The sequence below is a fragment of the Vicia villosa genome, linkage group LG4, assembly GCF_029867415.1.
Source record: "Vicia villosa cultivar HV-30 ecotype Madison, WI linkage group LG4, Vvil1.0, whole genome shotgun sequence".
Taxonomy (NCBI): Eukaryota; Viridiplantae; Streptophyta; class Magnoliopsida; order Fabales; family Fabaceae; genus Vicia; species Vicia villosa.
Window position 1 is genome coordinate 89,685,575 of NC_081183.1, and position 16,323 is coordinate 89,701,897.

Here is a 16,323-nt window from a genome sequence, read left to right on the forward strand (position 1 = left end):
GAGCACTCATCTTCCACTGATCGAGTTTACTTATAATAAAAGTCATCATTCTAGTATCGGGATGGCACCTTTTGAAGCGTTGTATGGTCGGAGGTGTAGAACTTCTCTATGTTGGCACGAATCTGGCGAAGGTGTAGTACTTGGACCGGAAATTGTACGAGAAACCACAGAGAAAGTAAAGATGATCCGGGAAAAGATGAAGGCTTCATAGAGTAGACAGAAGAGTTATCATGATAAGCGAAGGAAGGAGTTAGAATTTGAATCAGGTGACCATGTGTTTCTAAGAGTCACGCCTGTGACTGGTGTTGGTCGTGCCCTGAAGTCAAAGAAGCTGACTCCACGATTTATCGGTCCTTATCAGATTTCAGAGAGAGTTGGTACTGTCGCTTTTAGGGTGGCGTTACCGCCTAACCTGTCGAATCTGCACGATGTGTTTCATGTGTCACAGCTTCGGAAGTATGTTCCAGATCCATCTCACGTGATTCATATGGATGATGTGCAAGTGAGAGAGAACCTTACAGTAGAGACGATGTCGATTCGGATCACAGATCGTGAGATAAAGTCCCTTAGAGGTAAAGATATCCCGTTGGTGAAAGTAGTCTGGACGGGGACTACCGGAGAAAGCATGACGTGGGAAATGGAGAGCAAGATGCGAGACTCCTATCCCGAGTTGTTTGAACGAGGTAAGATTTTCGAGGACGAAAATATCGTAAGTGGGGGAGAGTTGTAACGCCCCAATTTTCGATATTTATTGATTACGTAATTGTTGGGTGTATTTGGTGTCTTAAACTGATATTTAATTTTTATTATATTAGTTTAATAATTATTTAGTAAGTAGTAAAATGATTAATTAGTTATTTGGGCCAAGTAGTGACTAGTAATTGGGAGGGTGTGTAGTAAGCCCATTAGCAAATTAAGGACTAATGAGAGATTAATAAAAATAAAGAAAAATTAGAAGGAATAGTTTCTTTTGGAAAAATTTAGAGGAACGTGAAAACAGAGAAAAAGGCTAGGGCAAAAGGTAGAAGAACTCCACCATTGTTGAAGGATCAAAGCTCAATTCTAAGGTAAGGGGGGAGAATGGGTTCTCTAAATGGTGATTACAACATGAGATTGTAGTGAGGGTTCCTTTCCCTCTTTAGGTTTCATAATTGACATGTTGACTCCTTCTTTGATGTGTGAATTGATTTGAATTGTATGTTGTTCTTCATGATTAATGAGTATTGTATGATTGTGGACAAAATTCTGTTTTGGATTGATGAATTTTGGTGTGGTTTTGGATGTTGGTTGAGTTGTTGTTGTGTTCATAAATAGAACTGAATTTGAGTGTAAAACTGTCCAATTTGATGAGTAGAAATTGAGTTGTTATCATGTTAAAACTGATGTAGCATTATAGGTTAATGAATCTAGATGAAAGGTGTGAGTTAATAGGCGAAATTATGATGTTTTAGACCTGAAATCGCAGACGGGAAGTGATGAAAACGAGTGAGAACGGACTGGTGCGAATGCAGACTTGGAAAGACAATTTTCCTGCCAGTTTGCGTATGATACGCGTATGGGTTGAGGCCATACGCGTATGAGGGGCACACCCAGGGGGCTATACGCGTATGATACGCAGCCCTGTCCCAACATAGTGCAACTTCTGGTGGAATGCGTACGGTACGCGTATGAGAGAGAGGTCATACGCGTATGAGAATGTGATACGCGTATGGAGGAGTTTTTAGTGCAAATCTGATTCTGGCAAAACGCGTATGATACGCGTATGGGCAAGGGAGTATACGCGTATGGCTTAGCTGTACGCGTATGGTTACGCTAGTGTGCAGAATTTTCCATTTTTGTGATTTTCTTCTGATCCTTGAGTGAAATAAATACCTTTCTGAGTTACTTAAACTGTAGGACTTAGGTAAACAGAGAGAGACTGTAAGAGTTATGCTTTGGACATAAAATATTGTGATAAGTTTGTGTTGACTGTTGTGAATGTAACTACAAAATAATAAAATTATAGTTGCATGTTGTTGAGCTGGTTGATAGCCTAAATGGCAATGACTTGAAGGCTGAAGCCTTGTGTTGTTGAATTGTGTTGATTGGATGTCCATATTGCATACATATGTCGTTGAGGGCTTATGCTCTGTTGTTGGCCTGTATTGGCATTGTTGAAGGCTTATGCCTTGTTATTGCCTCTAATATAATGGCATCTGTTGAGGGCTTATGCCCTGTTGGTACCACATGCATGTAGAGTCGATAGTTACATTTTCATTCATCTGACTGTTTGTAAATGTCATGTAATGATGTGGTTGTGTGGTTGATGGTGTGAGAATCTGTTTATGATTGTGTTTGTGTGTGGTGTAGATACTACTCCTTAACCATGTGATATTTCACCGTATATTTATTGAATGTAATTCTCACCCCTTTTCTATTGTTGTGTCTGTGCTTCTTCGGGAGTACAGATAACCAGGTACCAGAGTAGTGCTTGGATTTCTCGAGTGTTACCTGATCGAGTCTTAGGAGTCGCTCTGATACGTAACGCGGGGATGTTGGGATACGCTTTGTTTTGTGTTCCTTTCAGTTAAATGTTAAATTGTTACGTATCTTGATTTTGACATTATTGTTGGACCACCTGTTTAGTGGATATGATTTATTTGTTGGGGCCGTGGTGCCATGAGAATTAATAAGTTGTTTTGAATTCCACTGCAGTATAGGATATTCTAATTTAATGAATATTAAATAAAGTGATGTTATTGTGAATTGTTTAGAAGATGTGTGACATCCTACTCGTATTACTCTGATTATTTATGTATTTATAATTCGTTTATTTTCGATATGGGAAAGTGGGGTGTTACAGTCAGCGTACCGTATTCTCGTGTATAGTCTGCTTTCGAATTAACCCTGCTTCAATTAGGACTTTTAAGGGTTGTAACGTGGTCAGGTTCACGGTTTTTTTAGAAAAAAGGATTTTTAGGCTCAAATTATTTAGTGCCCACCCCCTTCATGATGTTCTCCAATCCTATGTTCAGTTAACTTGACACGAGCATTCATCTTTCAAGAGGAGTTGGAAACGATTGAGGAATCAATGAGGCATTCGGACATGGCCGTCACTTTACCTTTCATTTTTGGTGTCTGATCACACGACTTTGTTCTTTTGATGAGGATTCTTATTTTGTAATCCTTGTTTTTCGCTTTTTCTTTGCTTTTTTTTTTCGTTTCCCTAACTTTTGCCTGGACAAATTCTTTTGAATTTTGATTTGGATGTCCAGCGGGATGCCCTTGTAGGATCAAGCGCTTACCACTGCGCTAAAAGCAATTGCTGTTAGTGAGGGCGCAACTTTATTTCCTTATAGTATGAGCCCTCGGGGGCTGCACCTAAAGCGAGGTTTGTAAGCTCTCTCTAGGCGCCATGGGTTGGGATGTTAAGCCCATTCGAATCCCTAAGGGTGACGCTGGATTTATTTATCCAACAATCTCCCCCCCAGTGTCAGCCAGGGGGATTCGAACCCATGACCATGCTCTGATACCACTTGTAGGATCAAGCGCTTACCACTGCGCTAAAAGCAATTGCTGTTAGTGAGGGCGCAACTTTATTTCCTTATAGTATGAGCCCTCAGGGGCTGCACCTAAAGCGAGGTTTGTAAGCTCTCTCTAGGCGCCATGGGTTGGGATGTTAAGCCCATTCGAATCCCTAAGGGTGACGCTGGATTTATTTATCCAACAGCCCTAACTTTTGCCTGAGTCACATGCTTTCAAGTTGTTGACTTAGCGGGCTTTTCTTCTTTTTTTTTCATTCTTTTTTCCTTGAACAAGTCGTGTGATCTTGAATCTCAGATTTGTTGGAAATGCATAGTGACTGCCTGAGTCATTGATTGATGAAGCATTACCATTGTGGTATTGTCATATTTTGACCTCCTGATGTAAGTGATAAACCACAGCGGTTTTGATGTTGGTCCCGACCTCCTGATGTGAGGGATAATCGTTGTGGATTTGACTTTCCTCAACCTTTTGAAAGATAACCATTGTTGTATCCTTAGATGTGTGCCTCTGATAAATTTTGAATGCTCGATCAGGTCAACCGAATACTACCCTGCCCCTGGGTTAAAATAAGGGTTTTTTCGTATAGAAAAGAAACTCCTACTTCGAAGGCTCAGAGGGGTTAACGAGGGTTTCACTCCCTTATATCTCCAGTGTTTGGGAATTTGAAACAATGCCTGTACATCACCAACAGGGTTCTACTCAAAAGCATACCATTTGAGGTTCTTGGTATTATGTTCATCATTCTCCCTACGGAGTTATCATGCTTTATTAACAAGAGTTAGGTATCACAAAAAGCATAAAAAAAACATATAAGAGCAAAAGCGAATGGATTTTTTCAAGACAAACATATCCAATGCATTATTATTATAGTTCAAAAACAAACAAGTTTTGCATGCAATAGTATTGAACAAAGCAAGAAAGCTTAAACATGAACATGCATGATGATTCAACAATTGCCAATGTTGAGGAGATCCTCTCCGTATGCACTTATTGCTTCAGAAGATCCCCTGAGTCAAAGGAGAACTTCAATTCTAGCCTTCCGGTGCAAATGTGATAGCCTTTGAGTAAATCAGGTCTTGTACATTGTCTCTGATTGACTGACAGCCTTCTATCAGATAACCAAATGCCCCAAGAGTGGAAAGCACACGAAGCACTACGTCAGAACACTTTAGATCACTTCCTGGAAGAAGATTTCGGCAAAGTCATATCAAGTTGGGGCAAGACACTATGCATTGGCATTTTATCCTCATCAGGAGGTGTTCAGTTTAAAGTTCAGGTGTGAGCTAAACAACTTATGAACTTGAGAACCATCAGGATCGTCATCCTCAGCAATCAGAAGTTGAAAGTCCAATCTTTGATGGCATCTCTTTGCGTTTCAGTGTGATTTTCAAATCCCTTCCAGAGGTTGCAACCGTTGCTTATCGGTATCCCTCAACTAGGGTCCTGTTATGTGGACATCGAAGTCCTTTGCTTTCTGACCCTCGAGTCGTGAGTTTCCAACCCTCGTGTTGTGAGTCCTTTGCTTTCCAACCCTCGAGTCGTGAGTTTCCATCCCTCGTGTTATGATTCCCTTGCTTTCCGACCCTCGTGTCGTGAGTGTGATTCCTTTCCTTTCCGACCCTCGAGTCGTGAGTTTGATGAGTTTCCAACCCTCGCGTAACCGACTCCCTTACCCTTTTTTCTCTGGTCGTGAGACCGTTGTTTTGTTTTGTGGTTTGCTGGCATTCCTTTCCTTTTCAGGATAAATATGTTAGTGGCGACTCTATTAATTTCACGGTAGCGACAGCTGGCGACTCTGCTGGGGAATAAGATGACTCTCCTGGGGAGAAGACATTCCGCCGGGGGAATAAGGCTTTTGGAGCATAGAGAATGCATTGAGATGTGCTTTGATGAGGATATGAGAATCTTGGAACAAAGAAAGTCTCATCCAGATATACTCAGCTGGGGAATGAGGCTTCTGAAGCACGGAGCCTTTGGTTCATTGATTTTCTTTCAAAACAACAAAACCCTAAATCTTTGAGCCTTGTTTAGGAGAGGTATCTTTGAGCTTTGTACTTTGATTTGAATTTGAATAGGAGAAATAGTGTGGGCAAATTTTGGGGTATGACATCATCCACATAGATTTCCACTTCCTTATGCATCATGTCGTGGAAAAGTGTAGTCATGGCTCTTTGATACGTTGCCCCTGCGTTCTTTAGTCAAAAGGCATAACGCGGTAGCAGAACGTTCCCCAGGGGGTGATGAAAGCTGTTTTCTCCATGTCTTCAGGTGCCATCTTGATTTGGTTGTATCCCGAAAATCCATCCATGAATGAGAAAACTTTGGATTTTGCTGTACGGTCTACCAACATGTCAATATGTGGTAAAGGAAAATCATCCTTAGGGCTAGCTTTGTTCAAATCTCTGTAGTCGATGCACATGCGCACTTTTCCATCTTTCTTAGGAATGGGAACAATGTTAGCTAACCACTGAGGGTATTCTGAAGTGACGAGGAAACTAGCGTTGATTTTCTTTTGAACTTCCTCTTTGATTTTCATGGCCATCTCCGGATGAGTTCTTCTCAATTTTTGCTTGACCGAAGGGCATTCTGGTTTTAATGGAAAGTGATGTTCAACTATACTGGTATCCAACCCTGGCATATCTTGATATGACCAAGCGAAGACATCTGAGAATTCCTTGAGTAGTTGTATCAAACCCTCTCTGATCTCTGAACTGAGCGAAGCTCCAATCTTAACCTCTTTTATGTTTCCATCGAAACCAAGGTTAATGTTCTCTAGAGGCTCATTGTATGGCTGAATGGCCTCTTCCTATTGTTAAAGTAACCGTGAAATTTCCTTTGATATTTCTTCGTCTTCTTCTTCCTCTGCCTCGAATACAAGAAACCCAAAGCTTGGAGAAGTCATACGGTCGCACGTTTCAACGGGGTGTTTTATGATTAATTTTCATATGTGTGATGATTTTATTTAGACAACGAGGGAAGACTCGGTGTATGTAGTTAATAGAAATTTTTTGATGTTTTTTAGGGTGTTTTTTTAGGATTACCAATTTCCGAAAAAAAAGAAAAGGAAAAACTAACGAAGGAACAAAATGACATTTTTATTTATCAACAGTCATTTCTTGAAACAAAGACCCTATTGTCGCTACCGCGAAAATTAACAGAGTCGCCACTAACATATTTATCCTGAAAAGGAAGGGAATGCCAGCAAACCACAAAACAAAACAACGGTCTCACGACCAGAGAAAAAGGGTAAGGGAGTCGGTTACGCGAGGGGAAGGTATTAGCACCCCTCGCGCCCATCGTACTCGATGGTATCCACGCCTGTGTCTAAAACTATGGGTGTTTAACAAATCTACGCCTAATCTGAACTAAAATGCATGCAAAATGTAGGGAAAAGAAAGGTTTGTGCTCGCACGGGCCCTACCCCGCTGCCTACGTATCTGTTTTGCAGAATCAGAGCTACCGTAGCTCGGCTAACTAATTTCTGTTTGTTTTGTGTTTTTTAGGTGAACGAGTTACATTCACACTCCGCTGCTCGACCTTTGGAGACTTATGCTTGGGAATGGAGCAGAAATAACAAGCTCTTAGGAAAAAAAATCAAAGAGTGTGGTCTGTGTTTTAAAGAATGCATGAGGAAGACCTAAGCTAAGGGGGGGAAAGCTTGCTACCTAATGTTATCATACAAAGGATACAAGTCTAAATTAAACTACCAACCTACGGGGGGAAACGAAAGCAAACAAATAGCACACAAACGAGCTCCGCTCGTAAAGCAAACAAAACCAACGGCACTGGCCGAGTGGTAGAAAAGCGGTCCCGCCATAGCCAAGGGGAGCGAATCACCCGAGTCAACCAAGCATTATACCTCGCGAAAATGACCGGGCCATAGACAAGAGGAGCGGATCCCTCTCAGCAACCAAGCCGTCATGGATCTGAAAGGAAAACGGTGCGTGCGTACACCGAGCTTCAACGTCGAGCGACGTGAGCTATAGGAAATGCGGGGGTCCGGTTGCATGAACCCTTTTCCTGACATACTCGATAACAAGATCTTGTGCAAGTTCGGAAGCGAGCAAGGCGTAGCGTGCGCATACCGAACGGACTCGATGAGACTAGGCGGGGGTTGATTGCTAACCCTTTCCGCGTGCCTTCCATGAGGACTTAACGGAGTGCCATATAGGACTTATTACACCGTGACTCCCTGCCGCAAAGCACAAATATAAACACACCAACACAAACAGAGCCTCTTTCGAGGGCTTGGCCAGATGCATGTCTAGGTCCTACTTCTCATGTTAAAGGATGATGCGAGAAAGCGATAAAGTGCAAGAAGAAGTAAAATGAAACGGAATCAATACCAAACGGATGATGATCTGTAAACTAAAGTGAAGCAAAGCGAAGAAACTAGGATCCCGCGAGCGAGCTAGCAGAGCAAAAGCAAATAGTCAGCACACCGATTAGCCATGAAAGCAAACAAAGATCGACATGCGCGTCGAGCATAATCACAATACACCTGCAAGAGGAACAAGCAAACCAAACAAGCAGATATAAAGTAATAGAGACGTGTTCTCCAAGATGAGAACACGATGCGAGTGAATGAGATCGTGTTCCGCGAATAGAGCGGAACACTCACGTAACAAGCGTCGACCGGTGACTATCCAAAAGCCTTGCACACTAGCACACAAGTTAGAGATAACAAAACATCGCAATTGGAATCGCGTTATTACATTCTAGTCTAAGAGAAAATGAATAACTAATGCAAGCATGAAATGAACAACAAAATGTCTAGGGGAAAACAAAGATGAATAAACCATAATCAATCAATGCCAATCATCTCACAAGATAGCATGTTTCACAAGCTTTCCAATGATATAAAGAACGCGCAAATCGGAGTTACGAGTAAAAAGGTATGAAAGAATGAAGTTAGGAAGTAAAGGAAGCAACAATAGATCGACCTACCTTCGACCTAGGTCGACCTAACAGGTCCAGAAACGAAAGAAACAGCTCCAGGTCGACCTAAACTCACCCTGGGTCGACCTAACAGTGCCAGAATCAAAAATGAAGGTTTTAGGTTGACCTAAACTCACCCTGGGTCGACCTAACAGTGCCAGAATAAAAAATGAAGGTTTTAGGTCGACCTAAACTCACCCTAGGTCGACCTAACAGTGCCAAATGCCAAAAATTGAATTTTCTCACAAGGAAGCATGATGCCATTCTTCATGAATGTTCAGCATACAAGCAAATATCAAATATGCAACGCTATGGGTCAAGAGCAAACACATTGTGCCATAAGTAGGATTCAAATCATGCATGAGAATTAACATCACACAATATGCAAACAATCGACACGTCGGTGTCGCAACATGAGCATGAATTAGCAATTATGAGCATCGAAAGCAAGATCAAGCATTCACAATTAATCTATGACCTCACATATCAATTAGTGCACAATTTAAACACCATGTGAACAAATATTTCATGCTTTGGCAAATGTAAACAATAACAACGAGTCGACACGCGACATGCCAACAAAACATGAACAAGTATGGTGCAAGTGACGAAGATAGATTTCTAGCAATTCTAGATTTGCCTATTATCACCAAGTAACAACAATTAAGGCTCAATAACAATAAATCTCCATGAATTCTCACTCAAAGATCTCAATTAAGCATTCCAACAAGCACTTATCATGCAAGAATTAGAGCATAGGCATTATGAGCACAACGTCAAAAATAACTCGTCACCGAAACTCAATTTTGTTCAATCAAACACAATAGTCATGTATCATCAATCAAAAACTCATTATCTCATGCTAGAATTCAAAATTAAGCACAAAACCTTCACACATTCAAACAATCAAACACTTAGCATGCGATTTCTTGTATCATAAGCAACATGAATGTATCATCAAGGACAATTCACCGGTAAATCTCGAATTCAATCAAATAATCAAGATCAACACAAATCATTCGATCAACAAGCAATTATCATCATCAACTATCATAGATCCATCATCCACAATCAAAAAATCATCATGATCAATATCGAATTAAGCAACAAAAACAATGATCTAGCAAAGTTTATAGTGAATTTACCGGATCAAACGAAGAAAATGAGATTGGATGAACACGAACGCGAACACGACGCGAACACGAACGATATCCAAGAGGTGAGAGGGAGAGAGTGGCGCGTGAGATCCTTGGGAGAGGGGAGAGATCCGCGACAATTTAAACGGAGTAGAGGATCTTGATTCGTGCTTTGATCTTCATTTGTTCTTGAGATTTGATCTTGAATTGATGAAGATTGATGAAGTTTTTGTGAGTTTTTTGTGGTTTTGATCCAAGAAAATTGAGAGAGAATTGAGAGAAAGTGTTTTTGATCTTTTGGGTGAAATTGAAGTTATGAGAGTCCTCCCTTGATTTGTGAAGAGCAAAATGTTTATATATTGTCAACGCGAAATGTCCAAATTGCCCTTAATTCTCTCATTTTTGCTCGTTTTTAAGGAAACTCGGTTCGGCTCTGAATTCCGGAACGAAACCAATACCATTGTGAAGATGACCAAATTTGTGACCCGTCGCCGCGAGAATCGTCTCAATCCGATAAGCGATGAAGAAATTACACGCATTTGAATGACGAGAAACGTCGATTCATCTGATGCGACTGTGCAGAATTTTGTGAGTACCGCTCAAAGAACTCGATAAAACCTTATCTTCGGCTTAGAATCTGAGCAGGCATGTGTGACGAAGAATCGAAGCTAACGAAATTTCTGAGAAAATACCGCCGGAATGGACTTCATACGATAAAAATCGAAGAAGTTATGAATTTTCGAACCCGGCGCGACATACTCGAAAACACACTTTTTTACCGAAACAACGCGATGATCCTTAAAATGCTGGGAGTTTTCAGTGCATAATTGGCCTTCGGTCCGAACATATGAAATCTCGGTAATAATGGCACGGAGCTCCAGTTAAATTTTCACGCGAATTCGACTGGCGGATTATGAGATATGAATTTTCCGAGGCATGAAACCATACATTCAGCACCATTTTTTACTATGAGATATCGTCGAAACAGTCAAGGCCACGCGGGAACTTAGCTCATATCACCTTCCAAATATGACTTGCGAATTTTCTCGTATTTCCACTGTTTAAACCATTTTTCACACCGTATCTTCTTAAACCCATGAAAACTCTTTATTATTTTTCTTCAATTTTTGAATGACGAAATAAACGTCATTATTAACTTATAGCTCAAATAAAGAGGGCAAATTTTGGGGTGCAACACCTATAAAACAAAACTCTATTACTTTGGGCGAAGCAAAGAGGGACATTTTCCTAAGAAATAGTAAAATGCAAAGCCCTATGAAACATCTCTTCACCCTGGGCTATGGTGAGAGGACAAAATAACGGTGAAAGTTCCTACATAGGAGTGCGAACAACAGTCGAAACTTCAACAGCTATCCAATAGTGGCGAACCCCATTGTGCACTAAGTAATTTGGAACCTTAGGCTTAAGTTGGCCTGTGGTAGGTCTTGATTTACCAACCATTGTCTTTGCAACACTCAAGCGATCTTCTTCTACTTCAGCAGACTGAGCGGTGTGAGCATACCCATTTCCATGTGGAGCATATCGGACTTTCTTTTGAGGAAACTTCCAATCTTCTGAATGGAGAGACTCGTTGTCGGAGACACTTTCGAGATCATCCTCTTCTGCATTTTGGTCTTGCTCTTCTCCCAAGATGGCGTTAACTAGGTATGTAAACTCCAAATCCGTAGATTCTGTGGGTGACTTGGGGATATAATCGTCAATAATGGCTTCACCAGATGCTGATGATGAATAGCAAGGGTTATATATCTCTTTTGGCTGAGTAAGGTACTCATAATCAATGTTCCATCCAGTTGGAACAATGTCTTCGAGAGAGATTTTTGAACTTTCAGGAGCGGGGTATTTCACAATGTAGTCGAATTTTCCGCTTGGTTCTCCTAATGTATCCCAAGTCTCTTCGGGGACATGAGGAACTTCTTCTGATGAACCATGACTTTTGGTGGTGAAGCTGTTGATAACTTCGTCACTGCTTGATTGATTCTTTCAGATCCTTTAGTTGGATAACAGCAAGGTGAATCAGACTCTGATAGGGAGATGTATCCTGCCTCAAGAAGGTAGGACATACATTCCACATCAAAATTCTCATCGGTGTTTTCCGTACCGATAGTATTGACTGTTTGTTGAACAGGTTGAAGAAAACCTCCGCTGCGGAAAGTTTCTTGAATTGGAAGAACTACCTCAATTCCTGGAATAGCCTTTGATGATGTTGGAAAGAATCCGACTCATGTTCTTTTCTTGTTGTTGGTAGGAATATTAATGTGCCCCCAACCACTGGTAGTGCCATCCTTTATAACTTGGATTGCATCTTTGTAGGAAGAAATAGACACTGCTTTCTCCTTTCCCTTTTCCTTATCCAAGGAAAGTGCTTGGAATTTAGTTCCAGCAACATCTTTTGGTTCTATGTCGGAGAATGATGACATGTTGCTGACGATCAGAGCTCATTCTCCACATACGGTTACCAATTTTTCATTTCTTATGAACTTCAGTTTCTGATGAAGCGTTGAAGTAATTGCCCCAGCCTCATGGATCCATGGGCGACCTAGCAAACAACTGTATTGTGCCGGGATATCCATAACTTGGAAAGTGATTTTGAACGTCTGAGGTCCAATGGTTATGGGAAGATCTACTTCTCCAAAAACTGACTTCCTTGATCCATCAAATGCTTTGACGATGACATGACTGTCCCTTAGCGAGTAATCTTTGAAAGATAATCTTGACAATGTTGATTTTGGCATGACGTTGAGAGAGGATCCATTGTCTATTAGGACTCCTGTAAGAACATCACTCATGCAGCCAACTGAGATGTGAAGTGGAAGATTATGGTCCACTCCTTCTTCAGGCAGATCTTCATCACAGAAACTCAAGTTAGTTCCTGCGGAGATGTTGGCAATGATGTTGTTGAATTTCCCCATGGTAACACTTGGTTCTACGAAAGCTTGTTCCAAAACTTTCTGTAGAGCTTCCGTATGAGCTTCAGAACTCAATAGCAGGGAGAGAACAGACATCCTAGATGGAGTATGTAGCAGATGGTCTACAATGTTGTATTCACTCCTCTGGATTAATTTCAAGATCTCATCATTTTCTTTCGCTTGAACAGAATTGGTCGGATGATTGTCTTGCCTATGTGGTGCTTCTTCCGAAGACTTATCCACATTTTCTATTGTTTTGTTGAAGACTCGTCCACTTCTGGTGACTCGACTAATGTCAGTGGTGTTAACAACAGATGGTAATGGTATTTCCTTACCATTTTCAATAAATGTAGCGTTGTACTTGTATGGTATAGCCTTGCTGGACCCATACGGTACAGGACCTGGTAAGTAGATGACTTGCATTGGTTCATCTTGGTTAATTTGAGGAGACACGGTAAAGACTTCCTCATCTTCTCTGTTGGAAAGAACTGTAATGGTATTCTCATCCATCAGTTTCTGAATGTCGTTGCGAACGCGCAAACATCCTCGTGAATTTCTTCGACAAATTCTGCATCTACTGTAAGGATGGAAATTCGTTCCAAAGTAGGCAAGTCCATTTAAAGTCTTATGGAACCTGACTACCGATCCTTCGAGATCTTCAAATTTGTAGATCTTGTATTCTCCTGGACATCCTTGAACCATGTTGACGTCGTATTCAGTTTTGATTCGGATGTGTTGAATATATCCTAAGTCCATTTGTTCTTGTAATGAAGCTTGAACTACAACACCTCCTTTATTATTCTTTGGACAAATTTCACATGTGAAGTAGTTGTGAGGTGGTACGTGGCCGTACCCAGCTTGTCTAGCGTGCATTTTGACGAGATTTTCCCCTATCTGACGAGTGTCGTAGACTTGAATGACGTTGGGGTGTTGATCTATCAGATTTACTGAAGCTTCTTTGTGTTGCGGCAAAGGATTTGCTTGGACGTTAGGATTAGTATATTTGAAGGATAACATTCCGCTTTTCACTAATATTTGAACGTCTGTCTTGAAAGGGAAATAGTTCTCAATGTTGTGACCTGGTGCCCCCTGATGATAGGGACAAGATTGGTCAGCCTTAAACCATGATGAAGAACTGTTTACCGGATTTGGAGGACTCCTTGTCTGAATGAGTCCTTTTGCCAGTAGTGTTGGAAACAATTCCGCATACGGCATTAGTACGGGGTCAAAGGTAAAATACCTCAGTACCCGATTGTTGTTGAAATTTGGAGGTCGAACCTGCTGCTGAGGTTGTTGTGACCTTTGTTGAAATAGTTGTTGCGGGACTTGAGGTTGATAAGCTCGCGCTGAGTTAACAACCGGAGTTATTGTAGCAATTTGAGGTGAAAACTTCTTCTTTGCTTTGTGCAAGACATTGCTGACATCTTGATCCTTTTTCTTCTGGAAAGAGCTTCCATACTTCCTAGGACCAATAGAATATTCTGGTTCTTTGTTCAAGCGTCCTTCTCAAACTGCTTCTTCTAAACGTACACCCATGTTTACCATCTCTGTAAAATCACTAGGAGCACTTGCAACCATTCGTCCGTAGTAAAATGGACTCAAAGTCTTGAGATAGATTTTTGTCATTTCTTTCTCTTCAAGTGGAGGACATATTTGAGCAGCAACTTCACGCTATCTCTGAGCGTATTCCTTGAAGCTTTCTCTATCCTTTTGAGTCATGGCCCGGAGTTGATCTCTGTCGGGAGCCATATCCAGATTGTACTTATACTGTTTTACGAAGGCCTCTCCGAGGTCTCGAAAAGTACGAATCTCTGAACTGTCCAAGTTCATGTACCATTTGAGTGCAGCACCAGTCAGGCTGTCTTGAAATTAATGGATGAGCAATTGTTGATTATCAGTCTGAGTTGACATCCTTCGAGCGTACATCACTAGGTGACTTTGTGGGCATGAATTTCCTTTGTACTTCTCGAAATCTGGTACTTTGAATTTGTGAGGGATCTTAACATTTGGAACTAGACAGAGGTCTGCAGCATTCTTTCCAAATAAATCTTGTCCTCGGAGAGTCTTGAGTTCCTTCTGCATTTGCAGAAACTGTTCTTGGAACTCGTCCAATCTTTCATACACGCCAGCGTCCTCACTGGGAGCGTGATGATATACTTGTCCGCCCGGTGGAGGAAAAGTATGCATAATCGGTTGTGGAGAAGCGATGACAGCAGATCTTGGTATCTCAATGTTCTGTTGTGCGAAACCCAGTGCCGTTGCTCTTGGAACTTCAATTTCCAGAGGTCTGTAACCCTCCGGTGGATGCATATCCATTGTAACTCTTGGAACTTCAGAAATTAGGGGTATATACCCGTCTGGAATGAAATTATACGGCATTCCCCTAGGTCGGTTGGGCGGCATGGTATATTGAGGAATAGGAGTAGAAACAATCTCGGAAATCACACTCCTTTGTGGTTCTTCTGGCGTTGGTTGATTCTGTGCAACCACCAGGGCTTCTACCATACTATTGAGCCTTTCAACAGCATCTTTGAGAGTAGTAACCTCTTCTCTTAGTTCTCCATTCTCTTGTTCAGAGTCTTCCATTCTTTTCTTGCGACTTGAACGAGTGTTGTATGGATGAGACAGCTTGAATATCTTTGTTCACCTTCTTCTCCTCCTCTCTTTCTGGAGAAAGGAAAGTGACTATTAGATCCACAACAATTCTCGTGTCAGTGCGTACCACTAAAGCGATGCATGATGTGTAATTAAGTTAATATTTTTCAAGGAAATAACATAATTACGTTATGACACATCAAACTTTTATTGATTAAGCGAAAACGCCATTTTTACACACTTTGAAAAGGGAAATACAGAGAAACAGAGAGAAAGGACTCTAAAACTTTGACGACGAGCCGACTTCACGTTCTAACATTTTCTTCTGTTTCTTGAGCTAAGCGTTCTCTGACGTGAGCTGATCGATGATCCAGGAAGCAGGAGGGATATGATGAGAAAGTGATGATTGTGTCACTTGTCGATCGAGTACTTCTAGTAACTCATCCTTCCTTCTTAGGATGTTATGAATCTCAACATTTTCCGTGTTGACAATTCGATACTTGTTCCTCCAAGCATTCCTTTCTTGGCATACCTTGTTTAATGCTGCTTGTAGTTTTTCAACATCGGTGAAGAAAAGGTATATTGGTTCCCTTAGTGGAATAGGTTCTTGATGCTGATATGGCATCCTGAGCTTGATTGCCCTGACGCGTACCCATTGAAGGTAAGGATCTAGGGAGATGCAAAGATGTTTTCCTAACAATCTTCTCCCTTTTGTGTGAACAAGACGCCAGGCTTGGACAATTTCCTTCTTTAGCATGTTACCATGATCGTCGATGTTCTTGAAGAACAGACCCTCCAATTGAATACTACTTGGTATATTTTTCATGGGATAGCCGTATTGACGACGGGCTAAAGTTGGATTATAAATGATTCCTCCCTTAGTTCTAATAAGGGGTGCGTTGGGATAACTTCCGCAACTGTAGATGATCTTGGTTTTGTCGTTGTCAGGACTACACCAATCAATGTCCGTATGAGTGAGGGACATGATTTTCTGTAACCAGTAAAGGCCATCCCTCATGTTCCAGAAAGTGCTAGACTTTGGCAGGTGCGAGACGAACCATTTGTATAACAACGGTACGCAGCATGTGATTAATCCTCCTCGCTGCAGGTTTCTTGAATGCACAGAGTGGTAAGCATCCGCAAGCAAGGTTGGAACTGGATTTCCAATTAAGAAGATCTTAATTACGTTGATGTCAATGAAA